The 20,489-nt window shown below is 38.7% G+C and overlaps 1 protein-coding gene and 1 long non-coding RNA gene across 6 annotated transcripts in view; one reads left to right on the plus strand and one right to left on the minus strand.

Annotated features, from left to right (window-relative positions):
* Positions 1–8,111, minus strand: part of MRTFB (myocardin related transcription factor B) — an 85,382-nt gene extending 77,271 nt beyond the window's left edge. For all 5 annotated transcript variants that reach the window (XR_005103823.1, XM_037384968.1, XM_037384971.1 and 2 more), the window contains exons 1-2: positions 8,008–8,111; positions 4,755–4,799 (exon numbers count right to left, since the gene is read on the minus strand). The gene's annotated coding sequence lies outside the window, so the exon portion shown is untranslated. The remainder of the gene's footprint in view (positions 1–4,754; positions 4,800–8,007) is intronic.
* Positions 8,112–8,166: 55 nt separating this feature from the next.
* On the plus strand, positions 8,167–12,450 carry LOC119146788. Its single transcript, XR_005103829.1, has 2 exons — positions 8,167–8,477; positions 11,125–12,450. It is a non-coding gene; the product is annotated as an uncharacterized LOC119146788 (long non-coding RNA).
* The last annotated feature ends 8,039 nt before the right edge of the window (positions 12,451–20,489 follow it).

Here is a 20,489-nt window from a genome sequence, read left to right on the forward strand (position 1 = left end):
CTGCCCACCTTTGCCCCTGCCCAGAACTTTTGCAGGGCAGAAAAAGATGAACTACTGACTGAAGTAGGCTGCTACCATCTGCATTTCACCCTTTCCCAGAGATTCCACCTTTCTGTTTTCCCAGTTCTGTGTGATGAGCTTTTAAAATGAGGCATATTTTGCAGGACCTGGTAAAAAAGCATCAAATGGTTAAGCTGGCAGAAGAGAGGAAGGGTGGAACATCTGGCAGAGAAAGGAGATAGTCATTAACCACTCAACTTGGATCTACCCCAGCCAGAACAGTTTGCCTCACCATGCTGATCTCTGATTTCAGAAGAAATCACCAATTACACTCTGTCATTCACAGAAGCGAAGAAAGTTGGTTGAAATTGGCTACAGAGGTAAGGTGAATTATTTAAAGCTTGATTCACATTGGAAGATTTGTAATTCCTATAAACACAAAGATGGTTTATATTTTGCAGGAACTGATAGAATTTCTTCAGTAAACTATCTTACACCAAGTGAAAGTATTTGAGTGCTGCTGTATTATTTGACATTAATGTAAAGAGGCATTACTATAAGTAACACATACAAATGCAAAAATAATAAAGCAGTAACTTCTCTTAAATTTTTACTAGAAACACAGCAAGTGAGCACTACCCTCACAACCCAGATATTGAAATCTTTCTGCTGTACAGTAACTCCAAATGAAATCAGTGTTAAATACATTAACTAGAAATTAGCGAGGTTTTTAGTCATTCCTGTAACTTCATACACAGTTGTGTGATGATGCTGTGATTATTCTGAATATTTACCTAAACTGTATAAGCCAAACTACAGAAACATTGGACATTTTTAAAGAAATAATGGCAAGTCCTAAACAAAGGACCTGTTAACTGATCAACTTTGCTTTTGAAGCAATTCCTTAGTATTCGGCAATAGCAAGCATTATTAGCACATTGACTACTTGCAAATTGTATTTATGTTTTGGACTTAACTGAAAAACTTCAAGGTTTGCAAAAACACATTAATCAGTACAAGTCCATCTACTCCTCTGGAGCACAAGCATTAAATTCTGCAATTTTACTAAAAAAACCCTCCACTCTGTAATAGTGAAAAACTTAAAAATGAGGAACTGGCATGCAAACACAAAGCTTTGTTGATAATTTTGTATTCAATTTAATAGCAAATGCTTCTGCACAGCGATACTACATCAATGAGAGTCTGAATGTACAAATTTTCAGAATTTTCTTACTAGGAGTGTATATGAATTTATTTCCTTTGGTTGGATGCAAAGTAAGCACGAGTATAACTATGAGACAAGAATGTGTGAACAAGCATACTGCCACCCAAAAAAAATATTTTATTGATTTGAATCAATAGAAAACCTTATGCATCACTATTAAATGGCATCAACAGCTGATTCAAAAAGATTTTAAAAATTATTTCCCAATTCGCACAGTTTACACAAGTCTTTAAAAAACGCTTATAAATAAACTAAGAATATTTAAAGGAAGTATAGTTGTACAAGGAGTGTAACTTACATACTGAAAATCATGAGCAAAACATTAAGGCATTTCTTCTGGTTGCCTGTCTTGAGTTGTATCTTCCATGGAAAGGTATTTTTAAGATTATATTTTTAAAGAGAAAATCCTAAAAAATAACCTACCAAATAACATGATATCATAATGAAAAAACAGATGCTCCAAAATAGTTGAGAGATTAATCTATTCAAAAACCCCTAAAATAACACACAGGTGTTAAAATTCAGACCAACCATAATGAACATAAAAATCCCGTTAATTCCTGTATAGTAATCTCAGTATATTCAGAAAGCTCCGTGTTCAAAATACACATTCCAATGTCCTCGTCTGCCTGACTACCACCAAAGAAAGACTATACAAAAGTACAAACACACTCCTTTGCTTTCACACTTCCAGAGTCACTTACACACAAGAATGAAGTGTGCTGAGAAGGATGGCTAATCTACAATATACAGCAATATTGATACAATTTACACAGCATTTTAAAACACAAAATTACATTAATGGCATCATCACATGTTCTCTCAGACTAACATTTAAGTTAATCTTAACACTAAGACTATAATTCACAGTTTCCACTGAATACCTACCAATGTAAAAGAGATTACCTGTAAACAAAATAGCATCTGTAACAGTGTGGTACACTAAGGAATACATCCGCCACATTGATGTTCATAATGTAAGCAAAGAAATCTGTGTAAACCACAACTATTACTTTCCTGAAGCTTTACTAACATGTGGTTCTAAATCCCAAAAAGCATTAACCATGTGTTCAACTTTGTGCAAACCTTCCAGTCTCATAAACAAGTCTAAAACTTTGCTGGATTACAACTTTACTAAACAATACATTTTCATTTTTAAAAAAAGGCAAACAAAATTAAAAGGTTGTGCCAGCAACACAATCAAACAGAATATCAGTAGCTGGAATTCTGGGTCGCTTTTTGGTTTCGGTTGGTTTGTTTGGGGTTTTTTTTGTGTAGGAAATACTGAGAAACTTCCCACTTCATGAGATGGAAGAACCACTTATGGGTATTAACTAGAACTTACTGCAACACACTAACAACTTAAACTCTATTATAATGAGGTTTTCTGCTGAATTTTTATGAGCTACCTTCACATTTAGAGTGAAGAATGACTGGCAAACTAAATTTAATGTCTACAGAATTTTTAATCAAGTTTTCAGCAACTGTTCCCTAGCCTACCAGCATACTTCTAACATTAGAAACAAAAATAGCATTGTCCATGTTTTCAGGGATATAACTTAGGATGATGTCTTGTATTCTCACAGTTTGAGAAGGGTAGAAAACCAGTGGGTTTCATCTTTTTGTCTTATTTTTAGTGTTTTGTTCATTTGTGTTTCACTAGTCAGGGTAAAGATCAAAAATGAGATTAACTATGACTTCCCTCTTGCTGTGTTGCTTTTGGCATCATGCCCAGGTTTAAGCCAGTTTTCAAACATTTAATTAAAAGCTTTAGCCAAGGACCCGAATGTGAAATCTTAAAATACTATCTACTGAGTCAACCATCACACAGATTCAGTTTATTGCACAAGTGCAAAACTGTTGTATTAACTTCTGGATTTAATAACAGTAATCTGAAGACTCTAATAAATTCTGTAATGTGCATTTGCTTTGGAGGATATGGAAGGATATGGAAGATTTTTGTGACTGTGGCTTTAACAGAGCCTCAACGACCCCAAAGAGTAGTTTTACAGCAGCTGTCAATTGCTACCACAGAAAAAAAGTTTGAAAAAGTTTTATTCCATATTAATATTATGCAATTTAGGCTCTTGAACTTCAGGTTCAGGATAAAAATGCTTAAGAATCAATGCCAGCAGTACCGGTTCACTGTGCTCAATGCAGTACAAAACAGTTTCATTTAAAGAAGCAAACATGAAACATTCACGTCAAGCTGTCAAGTGCAAATGTGCTTAATTTCAGTTGTTGATCTCTTTTTTAGACATGCTGCTAAAAATGTAGTAGATCCCAGTAAGAAACAACAGTTACAGATTTACTAAACCAGTACATTAAGTGAACTGGTTTGCCAACTCTAATCACTCCTGCTTTTCTTCATGTAGCCTGAATGCAATCCTAAAACACACCTTACCTTCATCTTAAAGGAAGCTCTCCTACCTTTCAGCATTTCCAGTTGCTAATTTTTTGCCTAACACTACAGTTCTGGAGTCTGTTGGAATACATCAATGCTCCAGATACATACCACCTTATGTGTATATCCAGGAAGTTTTGTATATCTTGCTGTTCTTCCATTCCCTGAAGCAGAGCTTATCCATGGAAGTTGTGTGCAGTGTCTTTTTCTGTAGAGGTGGAGCCAACGCTCTGCTTCATCTTAGAGGGGCCTCAGCAGAAATTATCAAGGAGGCTTTAAGCTCGATGCTCTAACTCGGTCATTCTGAAAATAAAGCAACCTCTCCTACCCCCCACCCAAAGACATAGCCCTTTTTCCCCATACAAAAAATGAGGAGGGAGGGGGCAGGATTGAAATTTTCACCATTTCAGTACCAGATGAACATCAGGAACACGCAGTTCCAAAACAAGAATGTTTTAGTTCACATAACCCAAGTTCCTTCCTTATTTTACTAAGCTGCTCCAGTCCCCTCCTAATAACCAACAACTCTATCAGCAGCCATTAAACACCCTTGGTTACTCCCTTCGAGAAAGAAGTTTGTCTCCTCATCTATAACTTGACTTATTTAATCACAACACATTGGACTTGGTGGTACTTTGGAAGTGCTGTGCCATTAAGTGCTCTGGAGCTAATGAGCCTGAGTCACTGCAGTTGTTGTTAAAAATAAACAAAATTCTATATAGGCCGAAGTTTTACCTACCAATATAAAAACTATTACATTTAGAGAAAGCCTAACATAATCTGTGAAGCTTGCAAGCATGACCGTCCTTCAAAAAAAGAGAAAATATTATTTAATCAACATAAGAATATTTAAGTCAAAATTTTAAGAGGTGATTAAAACCCACTCGTATCAAATGCCAAAGCAAAAGCATCACAGTAACTTGTGTAACAGCTTATGTAACACAGGTACTACATATCCTCAGATTCCTGCTTGTATGAGAACATAGCTCTTGGAAAACGTTTGATTTTAACAGGATTATAAAACCAGCACAATTTAAAGTGAGGCACTGCTCCCTAAAAAAGTAGCAGCTTTATAAAAAAACCTGTATTTAAAAAGGTTTAATTGTTTTAAGATATAGAACTTACCTTGTTTCTCTAGCCTCCTTCTATAGCATCTGTTTCAGCACATTTCTGGTTAATTGGAAAGTAAAGATAAGAAAAACAAAAATCACAAAAATGTCACAAGGATTCTCTTAAAAATTACATATTCTATTCCACTGAAGAAATTAAAACCTTAAGAATACAAGTTGCGCTTTCTCAGTTTTTGCAGTTACGTGATGTTCAAGTACCTTATTAGGTACTTCGAGTAAACTAATTTCAATATGCTCCAAGCTCATGTTTAGCACCTTTCATATTACTCCACAAACGCTTAACACACTAATTATTTGTCTTTCCAGTTACCTCTGGCAAGAATGATAGTGCTAGAGGTGCATCACCCACTCCTTTTAACTCAACTATAGTATGTAAGACCAGTCCTAACTCCTTCAAGTCTATCTTGCATATTTCCTTAGAGCTGGAATGTCTTCACACTTGCCAGTTTAAGTGCCAATTGTACCTAAGCACTAAAACCTCCCTTAATAACAGAAAAATATTTCAGTTTTCTATAGATTCCCATATGAAGAAAACTTTATATAGAAAAAGAAGAGGAAACTGCTCACAACCACATTCTGGCTTTTTGCTGTGACAATTCAAGCATATCTGTTCCATCATCAATGTTAATTTATTAGAGTATTTTAAAGTATGTGTGTACATATATGCATATACAGACACATATGATTATGTCAGTGGAAACCTAATGCATACTAAATTTAGAAAAGTTAAACACACACACACCAGTTACCTTTAAGGCTGGCATTTATTAAATGCCATTTCATACAACATTAATGAGGTTTTCCAGTTTTGGCTTTGAACCCATAGGTTATCAGCCTAAAAGGTCCCATACGTTGCTCAGCCACACAATGTTGCCTTTGTTCTGAGAGATGAATTCTAACAGATAGGGGTTTTCCTCTCTTAAAGGTTTGCATGCTCATATGCTGAAGCTTATGTTACGGTTTCTATACAAATCAGTGAAAGAGCTTATACACTAAACACATAAAAAACCAAACCAAACCACTTATGAGGAAGAAGTTACAAGATGCAAACACCAAAAAGGCCTAAAAAAAGAAACAGCCTACAGTAAAATGTATTCCCTCTTTCTTCCAATAATTAACCAAGTAACCTAAACGCTGGTTAAAAAAAACCAAACCAAAACCACAGCTAAGTATATTCCTTATCCAATATCATATTAATCCATAATGTCATTATCTGATTTGATTTCTAGGCTAATGAGAAAGGGCTCCAATTTATTGGACATTTTACGCATATGGACGCTAAATTTGTCTGAATATCTGTGTATTAACCTTCATCTTTAAAGCTCATTTATAACAACTCATACAACAGAATCCCACAGATTAAAAACAGTAAACATTAAGGTGACTTTCATGTTAGTGTATGACTGCTCCCAAAAACTCACTTGTATCATTAAGTTCAGTTTCCTACATTTCTCCAAACACAGCCAAATCGTGGAAATTGTACAGCACTTCCAATAATGTACTAAGGATTTTCAGCTTCCATGTGTTTTTATTTTCTTAATAACTGGTATTATTATGTTAATAAATGGTGACAGCATTCTGTCAAGTTTTAAATGCAAGTTATACCACAAAATCATAATTTGCCCAGTAAGGAAAATTGCAGGAAGGAACTAGATAAAATGCCAAACATTAATAATCTTATGAAATGCCAGCTGTGCCTTTGCTGAAAACTTCAATTAATTAAAAAATCAATTAATTCATTTTTCCATCATAAAGGGAAAGATATAATGTTAGGAAGCATAATCACCTTCCCATAAACAAGAACTGTGGAACTCGCTGTAATCACAGTACAGCGAAGGCTGGACTCTTTTCTTAAAAGGTGATTATGTCAGCCTGAACCTTTTAGACACATTGACAGAAAAGTTAGGAGATTTCATGGTGCTGCTTGTGCAATAAGCGTGAAGAGATAATTTTGTGATATTTACTTCACGATTAAAGAAATTATTCACTTTATTGTAAATCCTGTAGTTTTTATTTCAGCTATATTGCCTGCTGCAGCCATGAAGACAGTATTCTCTCTCAACTGCACCAAGCTGCACTGCATACTTAGAAACCAATACAAAAAGCATATGAACAGAATAAAGGCAAACGTATTTGCTGGCACAGAGGAAAAGCACTGCAGCACTGCTGTCTATCTTGCTCCCTCCATTCTGAAGAATGTCACTCTCACAAGCGTTAACCGATTTATGTGCATCTGAGCTACAGATCTGTGCATACAAGTGCTGCACACACACCTGTTATTTTCCATACAAAGCTGACCAGCCAAGCGCCACCTTAAATCCACGTATTTCACAAATAAAAACCCCAACTATTAACAGTCCCTGGTCTAGGGGCAGCTGCTCTTTGAACTGGTAGGCGAACCTAAGCTGTAGTTACACCATTTGGGGCATCAAGGCCAGAGGTCTCGACTTCACTGCTCTGAACAGCTCTCGTTTCCATGCACGTATTTAAGGCTGGGCCCTGCAGTTACGCCTGTCTCCCCACAGGCCCGGCACCTCACTCAGGAGTTTGTGCGCCTTACTAAATAATAATAATAATAATAATAAATAATCCGTGACCGCAGCGCACCAGAAGGGAAGTCTGTCAGGGCAGGCACGGCAGAGCCCGCGCCGGGCAGGGCCCCAGCGGGGCCGCATCGCAGAGCGCGGTGCGGAGGCGCCGGCACCAGCACCCCCGCGCCGTGCTGACCCCACTTGCGCGGCCCTGCGGGGCGCCGGAGGCCCCCGGGGAGGCGCGGCTGGGCTGAGGGGACGCCGCCGCCACCGCATCCCCGGCCCAGCGGGGACCCTACCCTGCCCGGCGGGCAGGGGGCGTCCGCCGCTGCCAGCCCCCAACAGCGCGGCGGGTGGGCAGGGGGCCGCCCCTCCTGGCGCCGGGCCAGGGCGGCGAGGTGCACTCCCACACGCCTCAGCCGCCTGAAGATGGCTCTGGCTGGCGCGGGCGGGACCGCGCCGCAGGGCTACCCACGGGCCCGGCGGCGGCGGCCGGCTGGCGGCTGCCGCTCACCGCCCTCCGGCCCCGCCGCGGCGGCGGCCGGCCCGACCCCCGCGTGCGCGGCACCGCTGCCACCGCGCCGGGGACGCGCCTCCGCCGCCCCGCCTGTCACGTGCCGCTCGCTCCCCCGCGGAACCCCGCGTGGCCGAGCCCGGCCGAGCGGCGGCACGGACCGCCCGCCCGCCCCCCGCTCCCTCACGCAGCCGCCCGCTCACCCTCGCTGGCCGCCGCCGACATGTCCTCTCGCGAGCTCTGGGGCCGAGACCGCCCTCGGGCGCGCGCCCCGGCGGTTGGCCCGCGGGCGGGGGCGGGGAGGCCGCGCGCGCTGGCGCCGTCACGGCCGCCTCACACATGTGGGAGGGCGGGGAGGCGGCTGCATCCGGGTACTCGCGTCCCTAGCGCGGGGGGGGGGGGCGCCTGCCCCTGCTGCCCTCCGGGCGCCGAAAATACTCTCCGGGGGTGTTTCCCCTGGGGCTTGAGGTAGACCGTCCCTCTCCCTCACGGTGGCCCCTCGCACTGCCCCTCCCGGCCGAGTCGGCGCCCCCAGCCCGTTTTCGGGCGCCTCACCCTGCAGAGGCACCTGGCTGGTGGTGGGGGGCCGCGTAGGCCAAGCCCGTGGCTGGCGCAGGGGCGGTGGCGGGGGCCCGGGCGAGGCGGGATGCCTGCAGCGCTGAGGCGAGGCCGGGTAAGTAGAGCGCACTGCCCTGGCCGCAGCGCTTTGCTGCAGGTGCTGCGGTCGCTCGGATCTGAAATTTGAAGCAAAACTCAGGGTATGGCTTCAAACTTAGGCTGTGTATACACACGTGAGCGAGATGGGACTCATAACTCATGTAGTTCCCTTTCAGGCTTAGCTGTGTCTGAGGTGATTGAACTTGATTAAACCAAGGAGGAGGAAAAAAACCCCAACCATTTCGTAGAAGAGGTTTTAGAAACCTGATGATATATGCTTGAGAACATGCAATAGAAAAAGTAGGCTTTCATTCTGCAAGCAGCACGCACACGATAATTAAGCTGCATGTATTGTGCAACATGCTCACGGCAGTGAATACATTAGTAACAAATGGACTTTCACCAACACCAAGCTAGTTCTATTCCATAAGTATACTGCATCAAGCCCGTTATTATGCAACTCTGCTTTTATTTTGCATTTTTTTTTCCTAGCTCGAGATTAAGAACTGAGCTGTCTCTGTGCAAGTCAAATACAGCTTTTTTAATCATTTGCAATTTGCTAGTTTCCACCAGCTTGCTAAGAGACTGTATGGTGCTTATGCTACATGGCAGCAAAGCAAAACATGTTTCCCTTCTCCAAAGGGGCAAATGGAACACATACGCGTATTTATTTATTTTTTTATTAAGAAAAAAAGGCAATTTTTAATTTCTTACAGCTTTAACATGCTAAACAGCATTCTGATATGCTTCATTATAGACTAATCCTTTGACGTGAAAAGAATTACTTGTTCGGATTTTTTAGATGGATTGAAAGGGTTGTTAATTTGTTTTCCTTTTTAAAACAGAGTACATATCTCTTATATTCCGCTAGATTACAGTTAGCTAATCAGATGTTATCCAATTTCAGAAACAAAGTAAAAACAGCAATGACCCGGAAACTTAGCAATGAACTGTGTAAAGGTCTCATTAAAACTTGTAATTTACTTCAGATTTACTTCCGTCACCCTTCAAATAAAATAGTTCAGATCTGAGTCTGCTGTTAAAACCAGAAATGCCAACAAATACAAGTACTCAGTTCAATGTGTACGATCTGATTAATCAATTTAGGATTACAAAACATTTAAGGTGAAATTGAATAAAACCAATTTATATCTGAAATCTATTTCATATTTCTAAGAAAATGCATAAAAGCTGTATAATGGTACTAGGCATTAAGATCTTACTCCTGCTTTGCCATTACATTATTTGGAGAAGGTCCTAAAACCTTCAAAGCTGAGGCAGTGAAATGATAAACATAAAACATATGAATTCAATAGATGTCTATTGTGTCCAAACATCATTTTCTCAGACTGAGAGAAGTTATACGCAAAATTCAGGACAAATTCTTACATAAGACCAAACAGCTATTGCTGTTAACAAAACCAGCAGAAAAAGGTAGCGGAGATGTACATAACAGAGAAGGAGGTGAGACTGATGCTGTCAGAAAATCCAAGCAGTGGAACAACTATTGGAATACATTTAGTTCAAGGCCTTTTTGCTTGGACAAATGCTTTTAACATGGTGAGAAATTTGTAGAGATTAATTAAAGATGTTTAAAAACATTCTTATTCAGCAATATTTGTGTTTAAACACAGACCAGGGATTCAACCAAATATAGCTACATCTTTATTTTTTACATTTAGCCTTTAAGGACAAATCAAGGAGGCTTCATCATGTCTTCAGAATGACCATGCCCAGAACATCTGTATTGTCCTTTAAAACCACTTGATATTTGGTGCTGCCATCTCCTATGAAATCTTTTAATTTTTTTAATGATTTGGCAGTAAAAAGTTGGTCTAGAGAGTTCTAGGAGAACAAATAATTGAACAACCAAAATATCCTCGGCTACAAATTCAGTAGTGCACCCAAAACCAAAAGTAAATGGGGGGGGGGAAGCAGATTTATAATATAAATTCTAGCAAAGAAGTTTGGGTGTGAACGGTATTGAAGATGAGATGTGAGATAATTATGCCAAAAAAATCATGTTATGATTTTTTTCCCCTTCAAATGCACTGAGTAGCAGTAATATTTGCTATATTGAACATTTTTGAATGGTTTCCATTCACAAAAAAAATCTTTATTTTCTGTTTTCCTGAAAACACAGGACATCCCTTTGCCACAGAGAGATTATGTTGACAAAGTTCAGTCTGCCTTTTCATCTTTTTTTTTTTCCTTTAATTTAGCCAACAGATTTAAACACATTTAAAAAATAAACTTAAAAAGGTTAGCTGTGATTTCAGGTGGCAGTAACATATATGTTTCTATCTTGTATGTAAGAATTAAAATACATAATTATTGCAGAAATGAGTATTACCTCTTTACAGAGTGAGCAGAATAGGGGGAAACAAGCATGTATGAGAACACTGTGCGAGAGGTGTACAACCTCTTTAATGTCACAATGCGGTCTAGATTATTCTAGTTATTTCAATGGCTGCACGTATTAAGGCATTACCAATTAATTGATTAGAAGGGAATAGATGTGGTTCATACTGTGGAATACCTTGAGTATTCCTTGAGAAGGAACACTATAGAATACTGAAAACTTGGGCGGGAAAAAAACCTACCAGAGGCAAAGGTGTGTTAAAGGGTTGATACTAAACACAGATGATGCTTATTTCTTGAAGGTATTTGTTCTTTTAAAGACAACATGGTGATGCTAGCCGGTGAAAAGGAAGACACATTTAAAGCAGCAAGTAACTACTTGCGAACAGTTTCTCCCATAAAATGACTCTGGAAATTGTCCAGCTCCACACAATAGCTCTTGCCTTTTGAGCACCACCTTTCCTGTCCTGGGCATGGACGTGTACACCACTTCCTTCTTACTACAGGGAAGTTTAACTGGAGCACTCAGCATTTGCCTCCAAGAAATACAATGAACTCTGCATTTTCTTTCTTACAATAGAAGTAGCGTAGGAAACAGGTACAATGATTTTAACTGCTAGAGTAATGCTGCTGTTTGAAAAGATGGACCCAGTTCTCCTTCTGTGGCTTTCAAACTAGTGTCCTACTCTTAGAAACTGCTAAACATGAAAAGCAGACAAATGACACAATATCAGTATTTTAATACACAAATTAAAAAAAAATGTTGTGATTTATAACAAGTATGTATTTCATCATGTAGTTGTAAGCTGTATATTTTAGGGAAGGATTGTTTATTTCATGAAACAATGCAAAAAGTTTTTTAGAAACTTCAGAAACTACAGATGCTTCTTAGTTCTAGCACAGGCTTTATAGAAAGAATTTGATTGTGCTAGAGGTGTAAATACTGCGTTCAGATTTGTTAATAAAGACAATTCATTATTTAAAATATACAATAAAAATATTCTGTTATTAATTGTAAATTAGCACAAGAATCATCAAATGCACCCATATAGTTTTGTGTGGTTTTACATGTCAAAAGTCGCATCAAATACAACAGTAGTAGTACAGTAATCAGTGTACCTGTCTGAGAGGTATCTGTAAAAATCTTACATATGACACCTCAAAGTCATGTGATTTTTTTTTCCTAAAAGCTTTCCATCAGTTCTTTTCTCAAGCATATTAGAAAAGAGAAGGTTTATTATATGTCTTCTAGACCAACAAGTCCACATATTGGTTGATAAAGAGACACTGTCATCCAGAAATATTAAGAATATCTTGTGGTCGCTCCTGCCTGTATACATAGCTTCATATGAATATGGAATTTTAATACTGTTAATGAAATAACCAGCCTATCTGATTGACTGATTTTCAATAATAACTTGCTACTGTTGTTTATAGAAAGACTGTCTTACAGTGCCTGTATTCTGCAGGTTTTCTAGTTTATTTTTCTTTTCCTGATACATAAATATTTAATAACTATATACAATAATCACGTGAGATTTCTGGGGAGGAAATTCAGATACACCACTCAATGAAACCACATTCTGTGTTAACTCTAGCAAAGAATTAAAAAAAAACGTTACTGTGCATTTTCAAGTAGTGTTTTTTCATTATCCTAGTCTTCAGGCATTGTGACGTTCATTTGCAACATCCTTCACAAGAAAGCACTTGAAGCCCATATCTGCTAACACAAATACCTGAAATATTTCATTTAAAACAGCCAAATTTATGCTGTTTCAGAGACAATAAGCTTTTATTCGTAGGTTACCTTGCCAACTATGATTAGCACCCTCTCAGGTGAAGTGTATCATACAGTTACACCTCTCTACAAACAGAAATGTCATGTAAATGAATTATATTAAACATAAGAATTTTAATCTTTATTTATAGGCATAAGAATGTCTTGAAGCTGTGAAGAGTTTTTTAAATGCTGCTTTAGAACATATTGGAATTATGCCTTCATACCTAAAATCAATTTCTGCAAAAGATGAAAAATTAAACATTTCAGAGAATTTCTGTAAATCACCCAGGAGCACCAGTGAGCCACTATGGGTTTTTTTCTGTTCAGGTTGCAATTAGTATGTAGGGTAAGAGGTTTTTTGCTCAACTTGAATTTTTATTTATGAAGACAGGCTGAGAGAGTTGGGGTGGTTCAGCCTGGAGAAGGGAAGGCTCCGGGGAGACCTTACAGCAGCTTCCAGCACCTCAAGGGGCCAACAGAAAAGCTGGAGAGGGACTTTTTACAAGGGCATGTAGCAACAGGCCAAGGAGGAATGGCCTTAAACTGAAAGAGGGCTGTTTTAGATGAGATATTGGGAAGAAATTCTTCCCTGTGAGGGTGCTGAGGCGCCGGCACAGGCTGCCCAGAGCAGCTGTGGGTGCCCCATCCCCGGCATGTCCAAGGCCAGGCTGGACGGGGCTGGGAGCCGCCTGGGTGGGTGGGAGGTATCCCTGCCCGTGGCAGGGGGCTGGGACTGGGTGATCTTTAAGGTCCCTCCCAACCCAAACCAGTCTGTGATTTATCGAATGGTTAACATTTAAGAGGTTTAATTACAAGTTACTAGAATTCAAATGCTGAGAAAAGCATTTTGTAATACTTCACTGCTCCAGATGTTTTTATCAGAAATCAATTGCATTTTTTCCAGCATATCTATGGACTATCCACAAGCCACAAAGGAACAATTAACATGGAAGCTCAAAAGAAGTTCAAATACAGGATGCAACTGCAGAAAGTGCTTTTTGTTAGGGAACTTTGATTATGCCCAAGCTAGAGGGAAAAGGAAGATACAGAGGAAACTTTGTAGTAACATGGCAGATGTGGTTACCTTATTTTCACTTTCCAAAGAGATAAATCACTCGTTCTTTGAATAGGTCCTTAAGTAGGGGATATCTTAGTTTTTGCAGATACCTATCCTCTGTGTTCTCTCATCATTTTAGGTAGATTATAGCCTCAGAGATTTGGGCTACCTGCAGAAAAATAAATGCAATTATTAGCCTTGGCTCCCAGAGCCAAGTGTCAGCTACATATTTGATGGGGGTTATTTAATTTCTTGGTAGAATTCGTTGAGTAAATATAACAATTTTGCTGCATAACTTGCAAATTTACAGAATAGTAGTGCAGTTAGCTTACAATTGAGTAAACTATTGTGAAACTAGGATGAGAACTATGGCTTCTGTTAGTGTCATATAAATAGTAATTCTTACATTCTAATATATGCCTTAAAGGCCTGAGATCAAAATAAGATTGACAAAACATGCTATGCAATGTAAAAATTACTCCTTTTGCCAAAGGTCTTCAAGTTATTTCGAATAACTGGGGGGGAAGTAGGTAAGATGACTTGTCAATACAGTGTTGTTTAGGTTTGAATAAGCTTTTAACACTCCTGTTAGAAAGGCTTTTTGCAAAATGGCAGCACAGTTTAAAAGGGGTGGTTCTCTCACAGACAACCAACTCCTTAAGTTCAATAGGAAATGAAGGCTGGGAATGTTTATGTGAAGTGTCACTTTCTGGCTGCACTTAGAGGGAGGATGCTGGTCTAGACTGTAAACCACGGTGCCAGTTCTTATTTCTGTATGACAAGGAAATTGAAAAAGACAGCATTTATCAGCATAATAGCTAAGAAAAAACCAAAATACAAAAACCTCCCACCAGGTAACTGGTTAGATTAACAGGTTAAATAAGCATATAAACCGTTATTAATTTGAAACAGCCCTGTTACAGGAACAGTAGGCTGACCTTATCTCTACCATAATTTTTTGTATTCTGTAGAAAAAACTTACAGTGATTTTAGCCCAGTGATTATACAGAGGGGACTCAATGTCCGGAAGCAGTGACCCTGCAGTTTTAGTCTTCATTGCCAGCTGTAGTCATGCTGACCGTATTGCATGGAACTCACTGGAGGTCATCAGTGGCTTCTCGTAAAAGAAAACAGTATTACATTTGGGGGTACATCTGAGAAAATAATTATGAACATTGGCTGTTACTATATTAGGTTGTAGCACTAACAAACAACGGTTATTTATATTAATTGTAAATTCAGTCTTGCACTGAAGCTGGAATATTCTGTCACAAGAGACAGATACTTGTTAATGGCATTTAAATTCTTTTTTTTATTATTTATCTGTGTTTGATGGTTGAGTGTTAATCATGCTAAGATTAAAAGCTTAGAACTGATGGTTTTACTTTCTGCAGGTTAAAGACCAAACAAACCAACCAGCAAACATTAATGGCAAAACTTCATTAAATATCTTTGTTTCTGAAAAACTGAGAATATTTATAATCTTCTGAAATTCAAAGTTAAGAGTAGACATAAATACACCTAGAATACTGTTCTTGAACCTTAATCTATGAAAAATACTGAGGTCTGCACTTGATCTGCCTTCAGCGGTGGTAGTAATGCACAGGCCATTATAATAGTGTTTTATTTAAGAAGCATTCATTGTCATTGATTATAACCAAATTGCCTAAACTTTTTTGATAGCTAGCTTTTTCTATAGTACCTGAATAGAAAATGTATCAGTAGTGTTTGAAATATTACCGTGCACAGTTATTTCTTACATTTTTTGAATTGAGTTTTTGATTTGCTATATAAAGGTTACATGTTATCTCCTAAAAAACAGAAACCAGGAGTCAAGTATGGCTCAGCAAAAATGGTTCATTACAATCTGCGAGCTGTACACATATTCTGGAAATACAGTTTATCCAGATCTTTGCATTCTTTCCTTTCCTCTAATCCTCCTAATATCTTCCCTTTTTTTGGTTATTTCTCCCTATGGGGTGCCTGTATCAGCCCATTTTGTCGGCATTAGTTTTCTGTCTTTTTTTCCTCTTGTGTAGATGCAGCCCTACCTTTGAACACATGGGTATTCCATCTCTGCTGCCTCCTCATGTCTCTTTTCTCCTCATATGCGTGTTCCTTCAAGCAACACCAAAGGCTGCTGTTCTTTGATGACTCAGCCATAGTCCCTGCAGTTTTGCAGAAACGGGAGGCTTGCAGGGATAAGATTGAGTTTGCAACCAGAGTCTATCTACCTGTAGGCTGCAGGTTTTGTTGCCTGCCTCCTGTCCTTTTACTCAGCAGCTGGTGGGGGGAAAAAAGAGGTGAACAAAGGTAAAACCCCCAGTCTCTGCTTCCTTTTCTTTCAGGTATACCAAAAAGAGGGAGAAAAGCATTATTGTCTTTTACTACTGCAAAAAATTTGGCTTGGGACATATCCTCATGTAGATACAAGGTGCAGGTCCACAGCTATTCCCAGGTAGTAGCTGAATATAAATGCCCAGGTTGTTCAAGCTGTTTTGATTTATACAAAATAAAAATCTTCTTCTATAGTCAATACTTGTCAAAACAGCAGTAGCTTGAACAGTGGCAGAACAGTGCAGTTGCTCAATGTTTAGGGGCTATAGCTAGGTGGTGGGTCCAGGTAGAATTGTTGCTTCTGTGAGTGCAGAGGCATCTGGAAAGACACAAGAAAACATAGACTTAATACATGTGGATTTGGGCCAGTGTCTGTATGAGAAGCAGTTGTTAGCTCAGCGGCTCTAAAGGCTACTGCAGTTAGCCAAGGAGACTCTGAAAGCTTTTGGGATATCCCTTTGGGAAATGTTTTTCTAGAAAGCTGAAGTATATTCTGTGGTTCATCAGAGTACTCCAGGATCTCTAGTTAGTCTCTTGCCAGTGGAAAAACAACAAAAAAACCCAAACAAAACCAAAGAAACAAAAAAGAAGCCCTAATGATGGTAGCTGCAGTCTTATTTACTGCTATCCAGTAAATAAAGTAGCAAGAAAAGAGTATAATTTATCACCTTGGTGCCAGTTTAGCAGACCCTTTCTGTAGAAATGCAGGAAAATAATTGCTGTAACTATTGAATATGTCTTTTCTCTCCTTGGAAGGCGTCTTCTGCTCCAGGCCACATACTCCACAGAACTACGAATGTTATTCTACTTTACGATTTATTCATTTTTATGAGTATCAAAGAAGATGGAGCTGATAGTCAATTTGCACTTTAAAATGATTACACATTTTTGTTTAACCCACTTACCAGTGTAGTGTGTTTAAATTGCAGATGCTTGGAAGCTAAGTGTGGATTATTAGTAGCCTACAGTTTGTAAAAGATCCTGAACTCCTTGTCAATTGCTTCTCTTGGTCTTCAAGAACAAGGATTTCTGAAATTCCTGGTAGTGCATCAAAGCATTTGAGGAGAGGGTGTTTGCACTGGGGATGTTTGGTATTAGCTTTGGAACATTGGCAGCCCGCCCTTTATTCTAATTAAATGATAGAGAGATAATTTCTAACACGGAGAGGTAGTTGATTTAATTTTATTTTTTGTCAGAATGCCCAGAGCATCGAATGGGTTGAAACAACATCCTTAGTACAGATTGAAAGAATTAATACAATTAATTCACCACCACCATGGGAAAAATTCTGGGATTTTGTTTATGCAGATTGACACTGACGATGAATACACAAACCCAAATGTACAATACTTTTGCCTTTTCCATGATGCAAGTTCAATTTCTCATGTAAAACTGAGGCCTGAGAGGCAAAAAGCACTTACTTTGGTACGTGGGAGATGGAAGCTCTCCTAATTCCTTGTTGGAGACTGGAGGGTCCATGGGCTACTTGTGTCAGGTAGTAACCGAGACCTTTTCCCAAGGGATGCAGATATCTCAGTGCTTATCTTATTTTGTTCTAGAGTGTTTTGAAATATAGTTATAATGAAAGCTTGGCAAAAGAACATTTTAAAATGTAAAGACAGCAAATTGTGCGGAGGCTGCTGTTCATTTTGTAAGTCAAAGCTTGTGACTAAAAAATGCTGCTTAGCAACAGCTAGGAAAATCTGAAGGTGTTCACATACTTTTGCACTCCCTGAAAATTAATTATTCACATTCATCCTACCTTTTAAGCACCGTCCTTTTCATGTCCCTGTTGTGCGTGTTCCTTGGGACTGTGTGACTGGCTCAGTCACATAACCCAGTTTTATTATCACCCATGTTCATGCTGATGCAGCTGTGATTCAGCTGCAGAGCTCTAGCTCCAAGCTTCTTCTGTTCTCTGTCCCACTATGCTATACATAATGTGTACTGATCCATATGGAACAGGACACAAAGGTGTCTAGGGAATGAAGGACACCACAGACTTTGAAGTTTCTTTAGATATTTATTTTATTAAGCACATACTTCTATCTTGCCTAGCATCGTTCAGCACCAACCCTTGCTGTAATTCCTCCTCTGCAACTTCTTCTCATACCTATTCTACCAACAGTTTGGTATGCTTTCAAAGAGCACAGGGTTGCTTTTGTTTCTAAATTTGATTTTCCTTAGAAAATTAATCAGATCCCAGATGGAAAAAAATATTTTATAAACATCACTAATGAAATACTCTCTGATTGTGGCATTTGGAAAGCTGTAAAGTTCCCATTTGATTCACTTGCTGCTGCCATCATTCAGCATGCACATAGTGGAAGCATAAATACAATATTATAAATTGGCAAGTAGTGTTTGATTTATTTATCTGCAGATGCTTTCTGTGTGAACCAAGACTTAAGTTGACTAAGTCATTAATCAATTTGGTATGCTTAAAATATAAGCACTTCATACCCAACTGAAAAATTAATTAGCATAAATAGTTAAGGAAGCAGTGATTTGTGTTCATATTTAACTGGTATATGCTACCAGATGAAATCTGCCTGACAAGTGGTAAAAAGTCTTTGGTGGGATGTTTGTATTCTTCACTGGGTGAATTTCAACTTTTAAAATGTAGTTTTGACAGAATGGCATGTGGGAGTTATTTAGAAAAGTTACATTTTTCTTTGTTTCTTCTTAGCTCCAAAGCAAGGCCCCTTCAAGGAGGGATACTGGTTTTCTCTACATACAAAGTTGAGAAAAATTCAGGGTGAATTATTCAAGATATTGGTTAGGGATAAACCAGCATATTATGAGAAGCTTTTTTGTAAAGACTGTTGTCATGTATTGATTATGGTTATTATTTAATAAAAGCATGTTTAAAGACTTGAGTTTTCAAAGCCTAGAAGTTACTACCTCTGTCATTGTATGCCTCAGTGGCATGTAAATCCATTTAAACAAACAGAAAAGGATAATCCTTTCTATAAAGAAAGTAGAACAGCATTTACCAATATGTAAATAGGCACTAATAAAAACAATGAATATTTAAAATTTCTGAAAAAATGCACTGTAAAAAGTTCTGATTTGAAGAAAGAGATACATTACATTACATGCCATAATTATTTAAAATAATGCATACAGAGTCCTCAATTTTTTTGGTTTTGTTTTTGCCAACTAGCATAACAATGTCATGTAGCAGAGGCAGGTGATTGTATGCTTTACAGTGTTACAAAAATTGCAGTTAGGAAGAGGTGCAAGCTGTACACGTCTGCTACATGATCTTGTTTAAAGAGATTCAGGATGAAAAATAGAGTTATGAAAGTGCTGATTGTGACTTTATAATCAATGTACATATGAATAGCCATGCTGCAGAGGACCAGAGATCTGACTTGCCTGGTACTATTTCTCTGACAATGAACAACAAAATTGGATGCATAGGGAAGACTATATGATGTATTCCCAGGCTCCACCAGTTTGTATCTTACGGACTTTCTGAACCGTATGTGGTGTGGAGATATGGACAAGTAGTGTACAGTGATGTGAACTATTCATTATCAAATATTGAGGAAAAGAAGCCGGTGTTCTCTTGGAGATTGTGCAGGCCCATATTAAGAATTTAGACCTCTTTGGCATAATGCATAAATTTAGCATAAATTGGGAACTAAGATGGATTTGTAATTATAAAAATGGGGTTAGTCTCAACGAGCAAGTAGTCTGATATATGAGTATAATGCAGAGGGATACTACGTGTTACATGGATACAGTGAGTCGCAGCTACATATACTACGTTTGGAAGTGATTCAGATATTTGAATGCTATTCTAATAAAAATGAATTAATCTTTGGTATCTATGGGAAATCCTTCAGTGTTAGCAACAATTTTGTGCTCTCCTCATGTTAATAGATAGCTTGAAAGGCAGAGCAGATGTTAATAAGCACAGTTACAGATATATTTAACCTTTACAAGCAATAAAAAGGCCTGCAAATACTAATTCTTCTTAGGGCCATTACTCTTTACAATGCACTCATAAAATGAAATAGAGCTAGAATCTAAGATGCTACTTTGTAAATAATTGAATATCTAATTTAGTGTTTATTTTATTTGCTAATAATCTTGTTTACTGGCATTTGGATTTATTTTCTTGTCCCGCTCCTCCCCTTTTTTTTAACAGTTAGAATAGTCTGGTGTATGAATTATTTTCCTGCATTAGAAGAAATGAAATTAGAAGAAACTCCTACAAAGGTACATTATAAGAAATGCTAAATAATTAGTAATAGATAGCTAGTGCAGTAAGCGTAGGTTTTTACATATTCTCAAATGCAAAGAGGTAAAGCAAAAGTGTTAATATAGCAAGAAGGGGGACAGGAGACAGGTCTCCTGCTGAAAAGACTCTCTTCTCTCCTTCTCTTTCTTGGCTTGCATAACCATTTCTTCCCCACAGTTTCCCCTCTTCCTGGCTAAAGTTGATTAAAGAGTTATCATTTCTATTTCGATGTATTTTGTAC

This window comes from Falco rusticolus, chromosome 4 (genome assembly GCF_015220075.1).
Source record: "Falco rusticolus isolate bFalRus1 chromosome 4, bFalRus1.pri, whole genome shotgun sequence".
Classification (NCBI taxonomy): Eukaryota; Metazoa; Chordata; class Aves; order Falconiformes; family Falconidae; genus Falco; species Falco rusticolus.